We start from the raw sequence: 18,014 nt of genomic DNA, 5'->3' as shown, positions 1-18,014 counted from the left end.
CGGACCTTATGAGACGCCGCAGAGAATTCTCTCCCCTTTGCTCGCAGCTCCATAAGGAGGGTAAACAGGCTTATCTTTTGTACCCCGCTAGGCTTAAGCTGGTCACTTCTAGAGGCCCTAGATTTTTTGAATCTCCAGCTGCTGCCCAGGAATTCTTAAATAACTATGAACCTACTGTACGCAGCCCCACACACAGTCCACAGAGACAAATGAGGGGGGAGGAGGGCTGAATTAGGAATACAGGTCTAGTAGACTTGCATAACTATACCAGTTTTACTCTATCATAATGGATAGATTGTTACGATTGTTGATTATGTCCCAGTTAATTACATGCCTACTGAGATCTTCTCTAGGGAGAGCCCTTGCTACTGATGTGACCCCTCACACTAGGTTTCCATCTGGGATTGGGGAGAATGGGGCTCGAGGTAGGCCCCAGATAAAAAGTTCTGAAGTCAGTTTAAGTTGTTATTTCACAAAGTTATGCAAATTATGTTTGGAGTTTATTATTAGGGTAGCCTTGTTGGGACTGCTCTTACTTGGTTGCATATATGAAGGAAATTGTACTTGTCACAACACATTAACCTTTTTTGATCTCACTATAAAAGGTGTATTAGTAGGGATTCTGGTGACAAACTTGAGTTTCTTTACAGCACAACAGTTGATTATGTCTAATTGGCGGGACCTGGCTGGGAGCTGGCGTGATGAAGGGCTGAACCAGGAGCCTGTACACGCGTCACAGAGGTTTTTTTTTTTTTTTTTTTCTTTCCTCTTCCCTCCCCCCCACCACCTCACCATTCCCTATTTGTAATGCCACACATACCTTACCATGCACATGCCCATAACACTCATATCATCCCCATTAGATAGGATTTAATCTATATTCCTGGAATGTTGGGGGAATTCACTCCCCTATTAAGAGGAAGTCGATTTTAACCCACCTAAGGAAACAACGTGCAGAAATTGTATTCTTGCAGGAGACCCACCTCTCAGATTTAGAACACAGTAAATTACAGACTGGATGGGTGGGAAGAGTTGAATTTGTCTCATACAAGTCAGCTAGTAGAGGATTGACTATACTTTTCGGTAAACAACTGGAATATGAAATTCTAGATGTGCTTAAAGACCCAGAAAGTAGATACCTGGTAGTACAGATTAGAATCCTAAACAACACCTACACCCTGTGTAACATCTATGCCCCAAACCAAAAAGACAGAAAATTCTGGGATTCCTTTACAGCCCTACTCACACCTTACCTGGGTACACACATCATCTTAGGCGGAGATTTCAATCTAGCTCCCAACCCTCATTGCGATAGGCTAAGAGATCCTAACAGATGCACAGCGAAAAGCCTGCCTAGAGTATCAGACAAATTTGAGAGAGAAGTCTTCGAAGGTCTGGGAAACGCCTTGGATGTCTCTGACATCTGGCGTCAACTTAACCCCGATGGCAGAGACTATACCTGCGTCTCCAGGGCAACGCCCTCTATGTCACGCATTGATCTGTTTCTGATCTCAAACTCGACGATCACACAGGTCATAGATACAAAGATAGGTGAAGTTGTTGTCTCTGATCACGCCCCCATAGCACTTTTTCTTGATATCACACCCAGGGTGCCTGGCAGGCGTACCCTGCGTTTCCCAAAATATCTGGTAACCTCCCAAGAATTTCAGTCCTACCTTGTGCACTGTTGGGATGACTATAGGATAAACAACATCCAACATCTCGATTCGCCAGAACTCTTCTGGAACACGGCTAAAGCCGTTCTTTCGGGCAATATTATTGCGTTTATGGCCCGTAGAAAAAAGCAATGCATGGAGAAAGTTGCGGGATTGAGAGATAGGCTGGCAGAGGCTTACCGTGCATATTGCACTAACCCCTCCCATAACACTTTCCGCGCTTATAACGGCACCAAACTGGAGTACGACTCACTCCTTGCGCACCAGGCCTCTCAGGTGCTTGTACGGACCCGGGGTAGATATTACCGGTACGGGGACAAATCGGGAAAGCTTTTGGCCACTTTGGTGAAACAGAGCACCTCCTCCAAACATATCGCGGCGATCAAGGTTGGGGGCAGAGTCCTGAGGGACCCAGGGGCTATTGCAGAAGCCTTTGCTTCCTACTACTCCTCTCTATATGCAAGCGAACTTCCCACGGGGAACGTGGTAAGGGATCGTTTTTGGGAGACGATCAATCTCCCAAAACTCTCGGAGGAACAATCAGCTACGCTGAATGCCCCCATAACCAGAGAGGAGGTAGAAAAAACTATTATGAGCATGTCAATGGGTAAGTCGCCTGGCCCTGATGGCCTACCGATTGAATTCTATCGCCTTCTCAAGCCACAAGTGGCCCCTACCCTCGTGGATCTGTTCACTGCCTATTCCGAAGGGGAGAAGACCCCCTCCCCGGAATTTCTATCGGCCTCTATCACATTAATCCATAAAGTGGGAAAAGATTCTCTGCTTCCTGAGTCGTATAGGCCGATTTCTTTATTGAATTCGGACTACAAGATCCTCACCAAGCTATTTGCTGAGAGACTGAAGTTCATTCTGCCCAATATCATCCATGAAGACCAGACGGGCTTCATGTACGCACGCTCATCGACGGTTAATGTGCGAAGGGTTTTGCAGATTGTCCAACACTTCTGGACAGGTAACCACACCCACAGGGAAGATAGACCGGAGGCCTTTCTGCTATCCCTGGACGCGGAAAAGGCCTTTGACCGTGTGGAGTGGGCTCATCTGTTCCACACCATGGCTCAAGCCAACTTCACCGGTCCCTTCCTTACCCTTATCAAAAATCTCTATCGGTCACCAATGGCAAACGTGCTAGTGAATAATATATTCTCTCCCAGCCTTCAACTGCACAGGGGTACTAGGCAGGGGTGCCCTCTGTCACCCCTCCTTTTCAATCTAGCCTTGGAGCCATTGGCCATCAAGCTCCGTCAAACCTTTCCAGGTATCGATGTCGCGGGTGTCCCGCAGCATCTGGCTCTATATGCGGATGACATGCTCCTATTCGTACAGGACCCCCAAATGCATCTACCTAACATTCTGCAAAACCTTGCCGAATTTGGCCTCTTCTCCGGCTATAAAGTCAACGTGAAAAAATCGGAGATTCTCTGGTTGAACCGCGCTAGGGGCTCAGATATGAGGTACCCCTTCTCGGTAGCTTCACAAGATATTACATATTTAGGTATTAGGATTTCGGCCAACCCCAACAAACTATATGCTAATAATCTGACCCCTGTCTGCGCGAAACTTAGGGCTCAGATGAACAGTTGGAGATCTCTCCCACTTTCATTGTCAGGAAGGGTGGCCCTACTTAAGATGGTGGTACTCCCTCGATTACTCTACCCATTGCTCATGCTCCCCCTACTTGTGAACAAATCTGATATCAAACTCTTAAATTCGGCAGCGAGAGCCTTTATTTGGCAGGGGAAAAAATCAAGGATCTCAAGAGACAAGCTTAGCTTGCCCTTTCTTCATGGAGGTCTGGCGCTTCCAGATTTCTGGCTATACAACTGGGCCGCACTGATCCGGTTGGTGGTGGATTGGCAGGTTGGCACTGGACATTTCTGTCGTATAAACCTAGAACAGGCGGTGCTGGGCGATGTCTCATTGGCTTACCTTCCACACGTTCCAGACACTAGATCCCTAAGACCCCTGGGTCTTAACATGCTATACAAAGATCCCTTAAAGGCCTGGTTACTGGCACACAAATACCTGGGTAAAACTTGCCATGCCTCCCCCTACTTACCGATTAGAAGAAACCCAGACTTCCCGGCGGGTTCCGAGACCCTGCCTTTTCGCATTTGGGAGACGCGGGGACTGTCTTCGCTTAAACACCTGTTAGATCCCTTATCAAAAGCCATCAAAACATTTGGAGCCTTGCAGAGAGACTACAATATACCTAGGACACACTTCTATGCCTACCTACAGGTTCGCCACTATATGGGGGCGCTGGTCAGAGACGGTTCAGACTTTTGGGAGGGTTCTCCCTTCCGCCTTTCTCAGACACTATACACCATGGGTAGGTTCTCGCTTTCGGAAATCTACCAGACACTTCTACAGCACCTTTTCACTTCTCATCAGTCTTCGATACAGACAGGTTGGGTTAGAGAGGGTTTGAGAGAGGTCTCCTGGGTAGAGGTAAGGAACAGCCTGGAAAAGACCAGGAAAGCTACTTTGTCAGCCTCATACAGGGAATCCCAAATACGTTTTCTCCACAGGGCCTACATCACCCCAAGGACACTGGCAAAATGGGCTCCGTCCTCACCGAACAAGTGTATTAAATGCGCCTTAGCTAACCCCGGGCTTCTCCATTGCTTATGGGAATGTCCCCCAATTAGGCAATACTGGGGAAAGATACAATTTTGGCTGAGAAGGCGGTTACAGATACAGATTGACTTACTCCCTGAGACTATAATATTTCTGTTGTGGGATGAGAGGCTCCGAAAACAAGACTCAGTACTGAGCCTAATTATCTTAGTGGCTAGGAAACACTTACTACAACATTGGATAGCAGACAAGGGTCCCTCTTTCCGGGGTTTCAAAAATTTGCTAAAATCACAAATTTTCATAGAACAGATGGACGTGAGAACCGATGTTCAGAATAGATTAGGCCGGTTCCTACGTAAATGGCGCAGACTTATACTCACTTTCGAACTGGAGGTCCAGAGGCTTATCCTCAGACCTTTCAGAGATTCGGTTGCCTTTATGGAAGATACACTTAGAGGAGACTGGGACCACCTACTCAACTAAAAATCTATAGGGGATATCAGGTCAAACTCTGTAACTTACCTGTTCTTTTACCCTCCCCCCCTCCCCTACCACTAACACTACAATATCCCCTCCCCCCCTCCTCCCCCCCCCCTTTTTTTTTTTTTTTTTTCTTCTCTCCCAGCCAGGCCTCAGCACCCCAACGGTCCATTCTCACAAGGTCCGTAATGATTACCTCTGATAGAGGTTTTACTATTTGTACTTGTTAGCTAGAGATATACTGTTTAGTTAGGTTTATGGTTTTGTTTGTTGTAAAGAAAAACGGAAAAAATATGTGGAGTTTGGGACTAGGACTTATGCAACACAGCTGTGCCCATTTTTTTTGATATTAACGGAAATCTGAATTTCAACTGTCATCTTGACCCAGTAAATAACATGTTAAATTTGGAATTTGTACTTTACCCGAGGTCTTTGTAATGAATATCTACTTCCTGCTGTAATGTGACAGTATCATGTACTTTTGTTTTATGTGTGCATTTTGTCCTCCCAAATAAAAATGATATTTCAAAAAAAAAAAGGAGCCATGAGACAATGGTTTGTGTCTTAGTGGAAGAGGCCACGGAAAACAAATGGACATCTGAACCAGATCTGTGAACCAAGTTCTGGTTAGCCAAGCTGGAGCAATGCAAATTACTGATGAGAGTTCTTGTTAGATCCAATCTATAACTTTAAGCAACAGAAGAGTAGGATGAAAAAAAAATAAAGCAAGATGAAATGGCCAAGAAGCTGCTACAGCATATATAAACTATGCCTGTGAATTTCTGGATGTTAAAAAATATATGGGAAGTTTGCTAATAAAACAAGAAGTGTAAATACCACACCCCCAAGGGCAGACTGATAAGTCGGGCAAATCGGCCCTGGCCCGAGGGCCCCTGCTTCTTAAGGGGCCCCATGCATCATACTGAAGCTGCAGTTTTTTGTTTGTTTTAAATCTATTAACATTTTTTATTAACAATTTTTTTTTGCCTTGCATTTTTTCTGGGGGGGGACCCCTCACATGTGCAGCTGGTGCGGTAGTGGAGGAGAGGAGTCGAGTGTGAGTAACTCGTGTGAAGAAAGCAGGAGCGGTTAGGTAAGTGACAAGTCCTGGCACTTAGTGCGTGAAGCAGCGTGTGAAGGAAGGACTGGAGCCGGTAGTTAGTTTAGTAGTAAGTAAGCATGCCCTGCAATATGTGGACCGGCTGGTGTGTATAAATCTGGTCCACATATTAATGATCACCTGGCTCTGTCTGGCTGCTCAGCTCCGCCTCCACCCACCTCCACACGCCGTGCGCACACAATTTTAGCTGCACATTAGAGGCTCAGGCGGCACTCATTGACAGTTACTGGATTTAAAAAAAGTAAAAGAGCTGTCCTCATTAACTTCTTTCATCTCCGGCTCACTGTGTGTGTATGAGTGAGAGGGTGGGTATGAGTGTGTGTGTGTGTATTCGTTTGTGTATCAGTGTATATTTGTGTGTGTGTGTGTATGAGTGAGTGTGTGGGTATGAGTGTGTGTTTCAGTGTATATCTGTGTGTGTGTATGAGTTTGTGTATCAGAGTATCACTGTATATCTGTGTGTGTGTGTGTGTGTGTGTGTGTATGTGTCCTGTCTCTGCAATTTTTTATAAACATGGGACTAGTGGAAACTGGAAATTTCCAGCCATGCCTATAACTTAAAAAATAAATTGAATGCCTACTACATTCTAGCTGGATCTCTGTCACTCACTCTCTCACTCTCTCTCTTACTCTCTCTTTCACTCTCTCCCTCTCTCTCTTTCTTTCTGTCACGCACACAGCACACACCAACTTACTCTCTCTGTCATGCGCACACACAAACACTTTCTCTCTGTCATGCGTACACACTCTCTCTCTGTCACGCGCACACACACAGATGACGTGGGAGGGGCAGTAGGGTGGTGGCGGGATAGTGGTGGTAGGTAGGTGGAGCAAAAAGGGAATGGGGGGGCCCCTGTCACACTTTTGATCGGGGGCCCTGCTTGGTTTCAGTCCGCCCCTGCACACCCCAAGAGGAAGGGATTGGCAAGTGAAATAATCTGCTTCCCAAATTTGATACCTAGGAATTGTAAAGAGGTTTGTTCTCTGTCCAAATTAAAATTTGACAATCTTTCTTCATCGATAGGGAACTGCATGTTCCCCAATAATGACTAATAAATGTCACTGATGTGACATCGTCTTATTAAAAACTCAGATAAGTTACTACTTTCAGAATTGCCCATATGTGAAGAACCCTGAAGATATCTAGACTTCCAAGATATCTATAGGTAACCTTGCCTCCTGATAAAATCTGAGAATATCAAACTCTGTGTGCTCTCCTATACTGTACCATAACTGGCTGATCTGAAGTGCCCTCCTTGATGACATCCCTAATGGAATGTCTATGGTAGGCCATCCTTTCACGAAAAGTTGTAATAGTTTTCACTACATAGACAAGGAAGCATGGACATATCAGAATATAGACAACATAGTACTACTGCAAGTTACTCTGTGTTGTATCTTGTAGCGATTATTACAGTGTGGATGCTGAAAAGTAGGGCCATTAGGGATGCCATCAAGAAGGGCACTTCAGATCAGCCAGTGGCACACCACTTTGCGCAACTGAAACACAGTGTCTCCAGTCTGAAAACCATGATCATAGACCATATACCACCTCTAACTAGGGGAGGCAACCGAGGCAGAGTCTTACTTCAACGCGAGACGAAATAGATTTACACTTTGGACATGGTGGAGCCTAGGGGGCTCAATATACAGCTGGACTATGGCCCCTTCATAGGATGAAGATTGACATTACATGGTTGTGTTCCAGCTATTGCTCGTGTAGTGTCCTACTCAAATGAATTGCCTGTTTGACGCTTATTCCCCCGACCTGGTTACTCTCTATTTTGATTGGCTGACTGGATTAAACCCCATTGAAAATACCAATGTCGGATATGTGTCTACATCCTATGTACCATTCATACCCACCAAGCCTGAATTGAATTTACTACTTTAATATATATAACATTATCTGCCAATGATTCAGATTATTCATTGCATACAGTGTTGTTTTTAACATCGCTTTTGGATCTCTGCAGTATCACATAGAGACGCTCTCCTGATCGCATACGTCACGCAGCATCAGATATGCTAATTAGCCATGTGCTACACTCGACTCCAGAACAAAGAATCTAAGCTATGATGGTGCCGGTTGCACCTATTACAGTTTATTGCAATTCCGGAAGGGGCATGGCATTAGTGACGTGCACACGGACGTGCAAACACGCATTGCTACCAGCTATCAATTGAGCTAGACACAATGTATATAAAGCTGCAGCATCCTTATGGTTTTAACTTGTTTATCTTCGGATGTCAGGCTATGTCATCTTCCTGAAGGAACTGATCCATTTGATAAAGGTGCTGGTTGGCACCGAAACGTAATGGGACCGGTTTAATCTTTGATACTCTACAAATAAAAGTTAAGTTTTATCTTCTTATCCAGTGAGTGCTATCTTATTATCGGCTAGATTACGAGTTTTTGTCAGTAAGGCTGTGCGGTGCTAACGCTCCTTTTTTTCTCACCGCTCACTTAAGACAACGCTGGTATTACGAGTTTTCTGCAAGCCGGTGTTAGCCTCAGAAAAGTGAGCGTTGAGCAAAATTTAGCTCCACATCTCAACTCAATACCAGCATTGCTTATGGTAGCGGTAAGCTGGCTGAACGTGCTCGTGCACGATTTCCCCATAGGAAACAATGGGGCTGAGCTGGCTGAAAAAAAACCTAACACCTGCAAAAAAGCAGCGTTCAGCTCCTAACGCAGCCCCATTTTTTCCTATGGGGAAAGAAAATTTACGTTTACACCTAACACCCTAACATGAACCCCGAGTCTAAACACCCCTAATCTTACACTTATTAACCCCTAATCTGCCACCCCGACATCGTCGCCACCTACATTATATTATTAACCCCTAATCTGCCGCTCTGGACACTGCCGCCACCTACATTATACTTATGAACCCCTAATCTGCTGCCCCCAACATCGCCAACACCTACATTTTATTTATTAACCCCTAATCTGCCCCCCCAACGTCGCTGCCACTATAATAAATTTATTAACCCCTAAACCTGTCTAACCCTAACACACCCCTAACTTAAATGTAATTTAAATACATCTAAATAAATTTACTATAATTAACTAAATTATTCCTATTTAAAACGAAATACTTACCTATAAAATAAACCCTAAGATAGCTACAATATAACTAATAGTTACATTGTAGCCATCTTAGGGTTTATTTTTATTTTACAGGCAACTTTGTATTTATTTTAACTAGGTACAATAGTTATTAAATAGTTATTAACTATTTAATAACTTCCTTGTTAAAATAAATACAAATTTACCTGTAAAATAAACCCTAACCTAAGTTACAATTACACCTAACACTACACTATAATTAAATTAATTACCTAAACTAACTACAATTAAATACAATTAAATAAAATAAAATAAAGTACAAAAAAAAAAACACTAAATTACAGAAAATAAAAAAGAAATTACAAATCTTTAAACTAATTACACCTAATCTAATCCCCCAATAAAATAAAAAAGCCCCCCAAAATAAAAAAATTCCCTACCCTATACTAAATTACAAATAGCCCTTAAAAGGGCTTTTTGCGGGGCAGCATTGCCCCAAAGTAATCAGCTCTTTTATCTGTAAAAAAAAATACAATACCCCCCAACATTAAAACCCACCCAATCCCCCCTTAATAAAACCTAACACTACCCCCTTGAAGATCACCCTACCTTGAGCCGTCTTCACCCAAGCGGGCACAAGTGGACCTCCAGACCGGCAGACATCTTCATCCGATCCGGCCAGAAGAGGACATCCAGACCGGCAGAAGTCTTCATCCAGGCAGCATCTTCTATCTTCTTCCATCCGGAGTGGAGCGAGTCCATCTTGAAGAGATCCGACGCGGAGCATCCTCTTCCATCTGACAGCGACTGAAGAATAAGGGTTCCTTTAAGTGACGTCATCCAAGATGGCGTCCCTTCAATTCCGATTGGCTGATAGAATCCTATCAGCCAATCGGAATTAAGGTAGGAAAAATCCTATTGGCTGATGCAATAAGCCAAAAAAATTGAAGTTCAATCCTATTGGCTGATCCAATCATCCAATAGGATTGAGCTCGCATTCTATTGGCTGTTCCAATCAGCCAATAGAATGCGAGCTCAATTCTATTGGCTGATTGCATCAGCCAATAGGATTTTTCGTACCTTAATTCCGATTGGCTGATAGGATTCTGTCAGTCAATCGGAATTGAAGGGACGCCATCTTGGATGATGTCACTTAAATGAACCTTCATTCTTCAGTCGCTGTCGGATGGAAGAGGATGCCCCGCGTCGGATGTCTTCAAGATGGACCCGCTCCGCTCCGGATGGAAGAAGATAGAAGATGCCGCCTGGATGAAGACTTCTGCCGGTCTGGATGTCCTCTTCTGGCCGGATCGGATGAAGACTTCTGCCGGTCTGGAGGTTCACTTGTGCCCGGTTGGGTGAAGACGACTCAAGGTAGGGTGATCTTCAAGGGGGTAGTGTTAGGTTTTATTAAGGGGGGATTGGGTGGGTTTTAGAGTAGGGTTGGGTGTGTGGGTGGTGGATTTTAATGTTGGGGCGGGTATTGTATTTTTTTTACAGGTAAAAGAGCTGATTACTTTGGGGCAATTTGTAATTTAGTATAGGGTAGGGATTTTTTTTATTTTGGGGCCTTTTTATTTTATTAGAGGGGTTAGATTAGGTGTAATTAGTTTAAAAATTTGTAATTTCTTTTTTATTTTTTGTAATTTTGTGTTTGTTTTTTTACGTAATTTAGTTTATTTTATTTAATTGTAATTAATTGTAGTTAGTTTAGGGAATTCATTTAATTATATTGTAGTGTTAGGTGTAATTGTAACTTAGGTTAGGGTTTATTTTACAGGTAAATCTGTACTTATTTTAACTAGGTAGTTATTAAATAGTTAATAACTATTTAATAACTATTGTACCTAGTTAAAATAAATACAAAGTTGCCTGTAAAATAAAAATAAACCCTAGCGACAATGTAACTATTAGTTATATTGTAGCTAGCTTAGGGTTTATTTTACAGGTAAGTATTTAGTTTTAAATAGGAATAATTTAATTAATTTGTAGTAATTTTATTTATATTTTTTAAAATTATATTTAAGTTAGGGGGGGTGTTAGGGTTAGATTTAGATTTAGGGGTTAATACATTTAATATAGTAGCTGCGACGTTGGGGGCGGCAGATTAGGGGTTAATAAATGTAGGTAGGTGTTGGCGATGTTAGGGACAGCAGATTAGGGGTTAATAAAATTTAGCTAGTGTTTGCGAGGCAGGAGTGCAGCGTTTTAGGGTGGTGGCTATGTCCGGTCGGCAGATTAGGGGTTAAACATTTTAGTTAAGTGTTTGCGATGTGGGGGGGGGGGCTCGGTTTAGTTGTTAATAGGTAGTTTATGGGTGTTAGTGTACTTTTAGCACTTTAGTTAAGAGTTTTATGTTATGGCGCTAGCCCATAAAACTCTTAACTACTGAGTTTTAAATGCGGTAGGAGTCTGGACAGGAGAGGGTCTACCGCTCACTTTTTCCAGCAATCGTAATACCGGCGTAAGGCAAATCCCATTAAAAAGATAGGATACGCAATTGACATAAGGGGATTTGCGGTATGCTAAAATCGCGGAAAAAAAGTGAGCGGTACACCTGTATTTGCCTGACTTGTAATACCAGCGGGCATTAAAAAGCAGCGTTGGGACCCCTCAACGCTGCTTTTTAAGGCTAACGCAAGACTCGTAATCTAGGCGTTTGTGACTATATATATATAATATTTTTTTTGAACAGAGGTATGTACATGTCACTCGTACATTAAATAACACAATTGACAAAGGTGATTCATATGACTGACTATTCTACATAAATCTTTGGGTGTGGGTAGTTTGAGCAATGCAGGAAACTCAAAAGTATCAGTAATGCATTAAATTCTCATTCACATTGCCCTTGGCACAGGTTTATATCTAGGTGTAGGCGGTCAGGGGGAGTTAGCTGGGCAGCCAAAAGAAAAGACAGTCATTTTTTTCTGAAAATTTTCTAAAATCAAATGGGGCGGATTCAGAAAATTAATCTATGCTACAGGCAATTAAGTTATTTATAACTAAAACTCTCCCTCTATATGACAATTGTGACAGCAGCCATTTCCAGTTTTGCAACCTCTCCCCTATCCTGTCCAAAACTCCCTCCCAATTCAAAAGCATAACTTTATCTGAGCCTAAAAAAACCTCTAGAATCTTAAAACCAGATGCGTTCCACTGTTTCAGGAAGACTTGGTGGAAAATCCTCATTCCATTCCACAAACAAGAGAGTGTCTCTTTTATGCCAGTTCCTCTTTTCTCCTGAAGCAATTTCATATGTTTGCCAATCACAGAGCACACTAACATCTTGCTTATTACTCACAAAAACATATACATAATCAGCATATGCAGATACGTTTATAGATATAAGAACCTGTATATGAGATAAAATAAAACCAACTAGATGTTCTCTTAATTTAATGAGTAATGGCTCAATTACAAGAGTAGTGACCAGTAGCAGCTAATACTTTATACAACTCTACAGTGCAAATTATCTTTCAGCACAAACTTACACAGCAGTTAACAGTGGTTAAGCCGCTAACTAAAGTACCAGTTTGAGTATCTATACAATTAAAACCAATATACAGTTACATAGTATTATCTAGATTAGATAGTCCACAATACCCAGGCAGTGCCGCTATTAATGCTATAGACTTTAAGCTGTATCCAAGTACGCAGGATTTGTAACTTTGCAACAGCATATGTATAAACAGTGGAGCCTAGTGGCTCACATGACTACACCTTGTACAGTATACAATAGAAGTGAGTACACCCCTGGGCAATATCACTTAAATATCAAATTATTCAAAATTGTATCACCTCTCAATAATTGTTTTATTTCTAAGTTGACAAGTAGAGTATTTCCTATTATAAATAATCAAAAATTGAGTACACCTGATTTCCAATTAGTCTAATTGCATGAGCATAGTTACCAGAACAGTCTATCTGCAAGTTTGCATCATGTCTCCACATGGAAAAGAATTGCCAGAGGAATTGAAAAATCTGATTGTGAGACTTCCCAAAGATGGAAAAGGATACAGGAAGATTGGTAACCAACTAAAAATCAGTCAAAACGCAGTTGCAGCAGTAATCAGGAGGTATAGATCGATACACAGTGCCAAAAATCAGAGCCGCAGTGGCTGTCCTAAAATGATGCTACTTGCACAATCTAGCTCTGAAAAACAGGCAAGTGCTTCAGATTTGCATCACGGCAAGTGCTTCAGATTTGCATAACGGCAAGTGCTTCAGATTTGGCTCAGGGATTATCGATAGAATTGGAGTTTCTGTGATGGCTCAGACCTTGCTTGCTCTTTGGCACAAAACTGCAAGATTAAACTTTGCTAAACAACATGAAAAGCCTGATGAACACTGGGAGCACATTATTTGGTAAGATGGCCAAGACCAAGATACAATTTTTCGGCTCAGATGGGGTGCAGCATGTTTGGTGTGAACCTGGTCAGGATTATTACAGTGAATGCATAGTCCAAACAGGAAATCATCGAGGTGGGAGTGTGACGATATGGGGATGCATGACTGCAAAAGGTGTTGGGGAGATTACATATATAGATGGTACCATGAATGCCTGCAATATACCAAAATACTGGCTGACAAGATAACACCCGGTCTCCAGAAGTTTGGCACGAGGAGGACGAATATTCCAGCATGATAATGATCCAAAGCACACTGCAAAAATCACAAAGGAGTTTCTAAAGGAGAAACAAGTGAAAACTATGACCTGGCCAAGTATGTCACCTGATTTGAATCCAGTAGAACACCTTTGGGGTATTTTAAATAGAATGGTAGAGCAACACAACCCCTCCTTCAAAGAGCAGCTGGAAGAAAACTATCTCTGAAGAAGGGCAGAACATCTCTCCAGAAATTTGTGCAACACTGGTTTCCTCCATGCCAAAAAGGATTGAGTCTGTCATCAAAAATAAAGGTGGACATGCAAAGTATTGAAAAAATAAAATATTTGAATCTCAGTAATGAAAGGTGCACTGACTTTTATTGCATTGAGTTCCTGCTTTGGGGCTGGTATTTTTAATATATTAAATCTAAACTGTTAGTTTTTCATTTTACATAAGAGATACCCTACTGTAAAACTTAGATGTAATACAGTTACTGTTAGGTTATACAATTTTGAATCATTTGACATTTAATTGATATTGCACTGGGGAGTACTCACTTCTGTTGGATACTGTACTTTGTATCTATGCATAATTTATTTAGGCAGCTTGCCGTATTAAGCTTATTTTGATGGGTATGTGTTACAATCTTAAAGTCAATCTAGTCAATAAACTTTCATGATTCAGATAGGGAATTTAATTTTAAACAACTTTCCAATTTACTTGTATCATCAATTTTGCTTTATTCTCTTTTTATTCTTAGTTGAAAGCTAAACCTAGGTAGGTTCATATGCTAATTTCTTAGCCCTTGAAGGCCGCCTCTTATCTGAATGTATTTTTACAGTTTTTCACAACTAGAGGGTGTTAGTTCATGTGTATCATATGGATAACATTGTGCTCATGCCCATGGAGTTACCTAGGAGTCAGCACTGATTGGCTAAAATGCAAAGTCTGTCAAAAGAACTGAAATAAGGGGGCAGCCTGCAGAGGCTTAGATACAAGGCAATTACAGAGATAAAAAGTATATTAATATAACAGTGTTGGTCATGCAAATCTGGGGAATGTGTAATAAAGGGATTATCTATCTTTTTAAACAATAAAAATTCTGGTGTAGCCTGTCCCTTTTAATAGACACATTCTAACAATTGGAAATTATATTACATGTGTTTAAGCACAACATATATTTTAATCTGTGATATAATGCATGCAGGGTCGCCATCAGGGGGTGACAGGGGTGACTCCTGTCAGGGGCCCAATGGGCCAGGGGGGGCCCCATGAGGCAAGAACTAAAAAAAGAAAAATTAATTTTTGGCAGCCACCAGTGTATACTACAGCAGAGTGCTAATTGAGCATGGGAAATGTTATTACAAGGAGTAAAGTATTAGCATTTTAGAGGATGTCTGAGTGTGCACTAAACCACTATGCACAGTGTGAGACAGACTTGGCACTTTGTTTGTACAGTGTGCCTGAGTCAGACGGCAGATCACTTTCATTTGCAGAGGAGGTAGGACTTACTTAGCAAATGTTTTTTATTTCTTTGTGCAATTTCGGATTGTAACTTCAGTGTGGTTGTAGTTATTTGGTGGGGCCAGGGGTCCATAAAAACACATTTTTTTAGCAGCAGTGTATTTATGATTATTTGACAATGCTGTAGAAATTCTATATTTAAAACCATGCAGAAATGTTTCCTCCTCAGTACACAAATGGTAGGTGCCCTTTGGCAGATATGCGGTTTAGGAGTTAATAGGTTTATTTAGTGGTGGCGATGTTGGGGCCGGAGGTTTAGGGGTTAATAGGTTTTATGCAAGGACTTTCCAGATGCAAGGAGGCATTTTATCTAAGATTTTTACATCTGCATAAAATGTTATACTCTCAGACTAAGATTGCTCATTGTTTGAAATGAGACAGGTTAACTTAAAACTGTTCAGTTTACACTACAGCTGACTTAATTTTGAAATACTTACCAACAATCTTAAATCCTGCATTTAAACAGATCTAATGGTATGAGTACCACAGCTTATGGTTCCACCAAGACCATATAGAGTACAGCATTTTCAAAATCCATAAGTACAGCTTACAGATGGGAACAATTGTACACTATATTTGAAGTGGTGCTCTTGGTTGGGGAAAATGGGGAAAAAACAAACAAACATATGTCAACCTTTTAACGCCGTTCTATTCTGTCATAATTACACTGGGCTTTAGAGCCGTTATGACGGAATAGAACGTCATAGCCAATGGCTGTCCTGAAGCCTTCTGAGCTTCCTGGATTTGATCGCGGTCTGGAGGGCATTCCTAGGGTAATAGGGACGCTCCCCAGACCCAATCCAATAATTGAAATCTTGCGATCGTGTGCACGATCGTGTGATTTCAATTTGTCTACATCGGAACAGTTGTTCTGATGTAGACACTTTAACCCAGTAACGAAAGGGTTAAAAGTACTTTTCTTCATCTAACCATCTACCCAGATCATTAATGTACAATTTTGAAATCACAGAAATATTTTTGTTTGCACATTTACAAATATTATTCTTTAAAAAGTGATCTCTTAATTTCTGCATTTTTTTGTCATGCATGTCACACACTGTTGATTTAGGGGATGCAAGGTGCATAAATGTTTCCTCCTGTGAGTGTTTCTGTGGGTGTCTGTGTTTATTTCTTTGTGCTTTGTTTTGTGTCTCTATGAGTGTGTATGTATGTTTTTTCTGTGGGTCTCTCTGTAAGGGGGTGTGTGTATGTCTTTGTGCATTTTCTGTGAATGTCTGTGAGGGTGTGTGCATATGCCGTTGAGCTTTTTCTATGGGTGTCTCTGCAAGGGTGTGTGTAAGTTTGCCTTTGTGTATCTTCTTTGGATGCCTCTGTGAGGGTGGGTGTGTATGTCTGTGTTTTCTGTGGATGTCTCTGTGAGGGTGTATATATATATATATATATATATATATATATATATATATATATATATTAATATGTTATTTTCTCATTTTTAACAAGTCAATAAAAGTTATGTTTTATCTGTAATAGCTACTTTCTGTCTGTGTAGTCTGGGCATAGCGTGCTAAAATCGCATTCTTTGGTGGTATCTCTTCTTTTTTCCCCACAATTAAACTGTTTAATTTTTTTCTTTCTGACCATTGTTTCCAAAAAAAGGTAAAACATTCTAAAAATGTCATATCCTTTACAAGCTGACAGTAAATGTTAATTCTAACTATTTGAGAAATGTAATGGCAGAACTAAATTACAGAACCATTGCATAATCAGAAAAACCATTAGGAACAATCTGACAATCAATCAAAATCACCTAGATTATGAGTTTTACTTTACAGTGCGTTAAAAAATGGCCATTACACTAGAATGGCCAGGAATGCATATTACGAGTCGTGGCGGTACAGCTATACCGCAAGCATAGCAGCCTGTAACGCATTGTCCATTTCACACTCAAAAAATGACGTTACAGCCTAAATCGACATGATACATACCACTATCTGAGACCAGTAGTTATGGATTTTGAGAAACAAAAATGTTTCACAAAACTCATAACTAAAATGTTCCTAAGTACACTAACACCCATAAACTACCTGTTAACCCCTAAACCACCACCCTCCCGCATCGCAAACACTATATTAAACTTCTTAACCCCTAATCTGCCGCCCACCCACATCATGACTATTAAATACATTTATTAACCCCTAATCTGCCGCCCACCCACATCGCCAACACTATTTAAATATATTAACCCCTAAACCGCTGCTCCCCGACATCGCTGACACTATAATAAAGTTATTAACCCCTAAACTGTCGCTCCCCAACATCGCGGCCACTAAATAAACGTATTAACCCCTAAACCTCCGGCCTCCCACATCGCCCCCACTAAATAAACCTATTAGCCCCTAAACCTCCAGCCCCCCACATTGCAAAACACTAAATTACACTATTAACCCCTAAACCTAACACCCCCCAACTTTAAATTACGATATAACTATATTTAAATAAATAAAAACTTACCTGTGAAATAAAAATAATCCTAACATTAAACTATAAATTAACCTAACATTACTATTCTAATAAAATTAAAAAAAAATACCAATTAAAAATACTAAATTACAAATTAAAAAAAAAACAAAATCTATGAAAAAATTAAAAAAAGCCCTGAGATTGCAAAAAATATAACAGAAATTATCAAAAATAAAAACAAATATACCTAATCTAATAGCCATAAAAAATAAAAAAGCCACCCCAAAATAAAAATACCCCCTAGCCTACAATAAACTACCAATAGCCCTTAAAAGGGCATTTTGTAGATCATTGCCCTAAGTTAAACAGCTCTTTTACCTGTAAAAAATACAACATCCCCCCACAGTAAAACCCACCACCCAACTAACCCCCCAAATTAAAAAACCTAACTCTAAAAAAAACCCTAAGCTACCCATTGCCCCTAAAGGGGCATTTGTATGGGCATTGCC

The sequence above is a fragment of the Bombina bombina genome, chromosome 5 (genome assembly GCF_027579735.1).
Source record: "Bombina bombina isolate aBomBom1 chromosome 5, aBomBom1.pri, whole genome shotgun sequence".
NCBI classification, from domain to species: domain Eukaryota; kingdom Metazoa; phylum Chordata; class Amphibia; order Anura; family Bombinatoridae; genus Bombina; species Bombina bombina.
Note: the sequence above shows the minus strand (reverse complement) of the source record.